The sequence below is a fragment of the Ailuropoda melanoleuca genome, chromosome 13, assembly GCF_002007445.2.
Source record: "Ailuropoda melanoleuca isolate Jingjing chromosome 13, ASM200744v2, whole genome shotgun sequence".
In the NCBI taxonomy this organism is placed as follows: domain Eukaryota; kingdom Metazoa; phylum Chordata; class Mammalia; order Carnivora; family Ursidae; genus Ailuropoda; species Ailuropoda melanoleuca.
This window is the reverse complement of record NC_048230.1, coordinates 10,144,060-10,150,469: the sequence shown is the minus strand read 5'-3', so window position 1 is coordinate 10,150,469 and position 6,410 is coordinate 10,144,060.

Genomic DNA, 6,410 nt, shown 5'->3' with positions numbered 1-6,410 from the left:
GTGTTTGTACTGTACAAAATTATTCACTCATGCATTGCCTCTCCCAGGTCTAGAATGAAAGTCCATGAGCACAGGGATCTAATTTGCTTCATTGCTGTATTCCCAGTTTCTGTGCACTCTTCAATAAGTATTTGGTGACTGAATGAGTGAATGCTTTACAAAAGTTTACTCTGGCTATTTGGAGAATGAATCGTAGAAAGACTAAGAGTGGAAAGATGGAGGCTAGTCAAAGTAGAAATGGTGATGGTGGCTTGGATTAGGGTGGGTCTCTGTGCTGATGGAAATGAATGGGTAGATTTGGGATATATTTTGGAGGTAGAGCTAAATGCACTAGATCGATTTTATGTGGAGGTGAGGGAAAGGGAGGAATCACAGAGGCCATTCCTAGGTTTTTTGCTTGAAACCCTGGGTAAATGGTATGCCATTTACTGAGCGAGGAACCATTAGGGAAAAACAGCTTTTTGGGTGAGGTTGAGGCATGGGAGTGGTGGTGGTGGTGGTGAGGAATCAATTGCTATGTTTTGGACATGTGAAGATGCCTAGTTGACTTTAAGTGGAGAAGTCCAAGTAGGTAGTTGGTTCCATAAGTCTGAATCTCAGGGGAAAAGGTCAAGGCTGGAGGAAATAAATTTAGAAGCCATAAAAATACAAATGGTAAAACGGAATGCTATATAAAAAGCGTTTAACATGCTAAAGTTGAGTTATATATATTCAACCAAAGAGTGTAAGAAATACTTTAAGTAGTGTATGTAATTCCTTTACATTCAAGGAAAGCAAGTGTGGAGTAAGCACGAGATGGGGGATGTAAATCTGTTGTATTCTCAGATGGATTCAGCCCCTGATTCCCTCTCATAGTGGGAGAATCTTGCTGTTCCAGTTGTGTCCACTCTTAAAGAATAAGTATTTTTCATGAAACACAGCCCCTACATGAAAGCCCCAAGTACTTCATCCGTTGCTTCATAAAACAACTTATCTCAACATGGGAGGAAAAGAATTGACTTAGAGCTTATTAGGAAATGAAGTGTTGGCCTTCAGTTCAGCACATAAATATGGCCACAACCATGTATAAAATCAACATGTATGAAACCACAACTACCAGACTTTATAGGTGATTAAAGGAATTTCCAAGAATGATTCTACTTCATGAGGTTTCTTCTCTTTATGATCTGACTTCAGAATCCAATTCCTATGTAAGTGGTGACAAGCCCATATCTAAAAGCATGATCATGTGGGGGTGCCTGGGTAGCTCAGTCAGTTAAAAGCATGATCCACATGTGGCCAACAGACACATGAAAAGATGCTCAACATCACTCATCATCAGGGAAATGCAAATCCAAACCACAATGAGATACCACCTCATACCTGTCAGAATGGCCTTAAATCAAAACAATAAACAAGTGTTGGTGAGGATGTGGAGAAAAAGGAACCCTCTTGCCTATAAAACAAAAGGCATTTATATGCCTATAAAGCAAAAGTTTGAGAAGAAGCAACCACTGATAGAAGACAAGGAATATGGTGTCACCAAAGTCAGAAGAAACTTTCAGGAGGAAGGTAGTGATAAGCTGTTTCAAAGGCTGTTGAGAGGTTGAGGAGGTCTCTAGTGACCCTGATAATATCAGTTTAAGTGGCACGGTGCATGGAGATGATTGAGTTGATAAAGGTGGAGGGCGGAGACTGTGATGAAGCCAACTGTTTGCAAAGTTTAGCTGAGAAGGAAAACAGAGAAGTAGGGTGATAACTAGAAGCAGATGAGGGTTCAAAAGAGGTTTTTGCTTTTTGTTTTTGATGGTTTTAAAGATTGGTGCCAGGGGATGTTTGTAAATTGTAAGGAATGATCCAGTGAAAAGACGGAAATCACTAGTGCAACAGAGGATGGAGACTAGTGGACTGGGGGTGGGATGAGATTTTGTCAGGGAGCACTGGAGGGTTGAGAATGGAAGAAATGATGTGAAATAATATCCTCTCGAGTGCGAAAATGAACTTAGTAGGAAAATGCATAACTCAGAGCAATGAATGCCCATTTGAGTTGGAGACAGTGAATTAAAAAAAGAAGCCAATCAGCATAATTCAGCTGCTTAGATAAGGGTGTGAAAACGTTGTAGTGTTGAACTTAGCCAGAGTTAGTTTTTTCAGGTAAATATGATAGAGGGTTATGGCAGAATTCTTTGTCCCACTTTCCCCCAATAAAAAAAAAAGTACCCTGGAATTGGTGGTTCAACAGAGGTTTAGCCTCCTGAGACCCAAGAAGGAAGGAAAAATCCCTAGGGATGGCTCTCCTTATTAAGAATAATACTCTGGGGGCACCTGGGTGGCACAGTTGGTTAAGCCTCTGACTCATGGTTTCTGCTCAGGTCATGATCGATGGTCACAAGATGAAGCCCAGTGTTGGGCTCTGCACTCAGCAGAGACTGCTTAAGACTCTCTCTCCCTCCCTCTCCCTCTGCCCCTCCCCCATTCTCTTTCTCTCTCTCAAATAAATAAATAAATCTTTTAAAAAACAGAATAATATTCTTTTTATTAATATATTAATAATCCATCATGCCTTTATTCTTTCAGAGCAATGAATTGTATTGAATGTTGAATATGTGCTATATACTTTACTATCATAAGCATGTAGCTGGTGTTAAACAAGTCTGAGTTTAAAAACCTCCCAGCCCCTCCACCTAATAGCTGTGACTTATTCAAATTAACCTGTTTAGAACTCATTTCCTCATCTGTAAAATGAGGATCATGACACTTACTTCAGGATTCTTCAGAGAATCAAACTAGGCTCATAGGCAATGGTGTATAGTGGAAAGAGCATGAGTTTGGAGTATCAGAAAGATTTATGGGGGAATCCAGTTGTATCTATTAATGTGATAATCTTAGGCAAGTTATTTCACTGGTCTGTACCTCGATTTCCTCATTGGTAAAATAGGGATTATAGGATTATAATATCTACCTTGAAGGCTAGGAATAATATGATTGTTCACCACACAGGGCTCAAAATGGTAGGAGTGGGTCAGGATCCCATATATATACATTTCCTAACATATAAAGATTACGGTTATTGAATAAAGCATTGGAACAAACTTTCATATATAGTACGTGCTTAATAAATATTAGTTCTTTTCCATCTTTCAGCCCATTCTTCTAGTTGAGTAGTTTTTGACCCTCACTGCACATTAGAATCCTCTGAGGAACTTAAAAAAAAAAAACAAAATAAAAGATGGATTCCCTGGGTGCCTCAGTTGAATGTCTGACTCTTGATCTCAGGGTCATGAGTTCAAGCCCCACATTGGGCTTCACGCTGGGCTTGGAGCCTACTTAAAAAAAAGAAAGAACGAAAAAGAAAACTGGGTCCTGGAAATTCTGGTTTAATTGTTTTAGTGTAGCAGGCCTATAATTTCTGAAAGTTTCTCAAGTGATTCTAATTGCAGTCAGGGTTAAGAATGATTGCTGGGGTGGGGGGATGGGCAAAATGGATGAAGGGGGGTGGGGAATACAGGCTTCCAGTCATGGAATGAATAAGTCATGGGAATAAAAGGTACAGCATAGGGAATATAGTCAATGATATTGTAATAATGTTGTATGATGACAGATGGCAGATACACTTGTGGTCAGCACAGCATATATAGATAACATAGAAACTTGTGGAATCACTATGTTTTACACCTGAACCTAATGTAACATTGTGTGTCAACTATTTTCAAGAAAAAATTTTAAAATCATGAGTTGTGAAGAATATGATGAATTAGATTACACAATCATAATTTGATCAACTAGATGCTATCTGGCCTCATTATGTCTTAAAATATCAGTTCCATTTCTTTCCTCTTTATAGCCCCACACTACATTTTGAACATTTAAAGTAATCGGCATGTATTTGCCAAATTAGTGAACATGGAGAAATAGGAACTCTCATACACTGTGTTAAAAATATATGTATTTGGGGGCGCCTGGGTGGCACAGCGGTTAAGCGTCTGCCTTCGGCTCAGGGCGTGATCCCAGCGTTATGGGATCGAGCCCCACATCAGGCTCCTCCGCTATGAGCCTGCTTCTTCCTCTCCCACTCCCCCTGCTTGTGTTCCCTCTCTCGCTGGCTGTCTCTATCTCTGTCAAATAAATAAAATCTTTAAAAATATATATATATGTATTTGTGTTAAAAAGGTAAAAATGATTCAGCCACTGTGGAAAAAAATTTGTTGGTTCCTCCAAGCGTTAAACATAGAATTACCATATGACCCAGAAATTCCACCCCTAGATATATACCTAAAGTAATTGAAACCAGGTACTCAAACAGCTATTCAAATATATACATGCACATATATGTTCATAATAGTGCTGCTCAAAAAAGTGAATGAATAAATTTAGTTTTAATGTTTGAAAAAATATCACTGCTAGAATTATCTTTCTGAAGTCCGAATGGGAACATGTTGTTTCTTTTTTTTTAAGATTTAATTAATTAATTTGAGAGCGAGAGAGAGCATGAGTAGGGGGAGGGGCAGAGGAAGAGGGACAAGCAGACTCCCTGCTGAGCAGGGAGCCTGATATGGGGCTCAATCCTAGGACCCTGAGATCATGACCTGAGCCACCTAGGCACCCCAACCATGTTGTTTCTTTGCTTAAAAACCTCTCATAAGTCCCCATTGTCTACTAAATGTAGTCTGAGCTCCTGTAACTTGTATGCCAGGCCCTGAACAGTGAGTCTCCATACTCTCAAGAAATAGGACACCCTCCCACGAATAATTTCAGCTTGGGTTCAACTCTTCCCCCACCGCTTTTACTTACCAGCTGTGTGACCTCAGGCAAGTTATCCTCTCTAAGCTGTAATTTTATCATCTCATTTTGGCTTTGCTTCTTCTAACTCAGAACCTTTGTCCATCTTTTTCTTTCTTTTTGGAATGTCCTCTCTCCTTTTCCTCCCTGGCAAACTCCTGGTATTATCCAAAACTCAGTTTTGTATCTCCTGTCCTCTGTGAAGCTTACCCTGAATGTCCCCTCCTTGACATAGTCTATCTTCTTTCCATGAGTTCTCATGCCACTTCGTAAATACCTCTATTTTAGCTCTTTTCCTGTTGCATGGTTATTATGCTTCCACATCTGTCCCACACCAGACTTTAAGCTTTTGGGGGGATTGGGCCTGTATCTCACTTATTCTCATATTATGTTTGCCTGGCATGGAGCCTGTTTCATAGTCAGTGGCCAATAAATCTTGTTGAGTTTAATGAGGTGAAATAAAATAGACAAAGATCCCTGAAACAGCCAACCCTGTGGATTTAGGAAAGGACCTATGTCTTTTGCTTGGTGCATTGTAATAAATTGGGGCTGAATAAATAAAGTCAAATGGAAACTCTCAGACTTATATCAATTCTGATCTTGACAATGTCCAGGTGACTCATTAAGGGACAATTTCCTCTTGGGAAAAAAAAACAAAACAAAGCAATTTAGAACCATTGTCAATAAAAGTGGCAAGGAAATTGAACCATGTTTTGTATAACTGGAATTTCTCCAAAAACCAGTATGGTCTGACTGGTAGACACACATGGTTTCTCAACCGTAGCAAGTGAGAACACAAAGTCTGGACGGCACTGTAGTGGGAGCTAGTTGGTATATCTTGTTTTTATGAACAGAGTGATCACTCCATGCCTTAAGATTATGTTTTTGAAAATATTTTTTTTCTTCTCCATTCCCCGCCAATAGCACCAGGACCAAAGCTACCCCAAATTTGTGGTTGTTGTTTTCAGTGTGCTAGGCGTAGACTAGGGCCTAGGGATACACAGACAGATTGGACATGGTCCTTGCTGTCGAGAAGCTCCAAGTCCGCTAAGGACAGAGAGCTCTTTTCAGACAAAGCAAGAAGACTCTCCAGGTACAGTCGTGTAAGTTATAGCAGGTGAGGGAGTAGGCACTCTGTGTTGGCAGGATGGGATAGGCTTTCCGGAAAGTTAGGAAAGGTTTATAGGGGAGATAAAGTTTGATACCCGTAAAAAATAAGATGTCAACAAATTAGACAAGACACGTAAAGCTATTTTAAGTAAGGGGAACAGTAGCAACAAACATAAAGAGGTATAAAAAAAGCCTGTTGTGTTGCGGATCTACTAGTGGTTCAACAAAGCTGGAATTAGATAAAAACAGACTCTTAATAGAGAGCAAACTGTTGGTTACCGGCGGGGGGAGGGGGTGGGGTGGTAAGTGGGGGGACAGGTGAATAGGTGAAGGGGAGAAGAGTACACTATCAAGATGGGCACTGAGTAACATATAAAGTTGTTGAATCAGGGGCGCCTGGGTGGCTCAGTCGTTGGGCGTCTGCCTTTGGCTCAGGGTGTGATCCCGGCGTTATGGGATCGAGCCCCATGTTGGGCTCCTCCGCTGTGAGCCTGCTTCTTCCTCTCCCACTCCCCCTGCTTGTGTTCCCTCTCTCGCTGGCT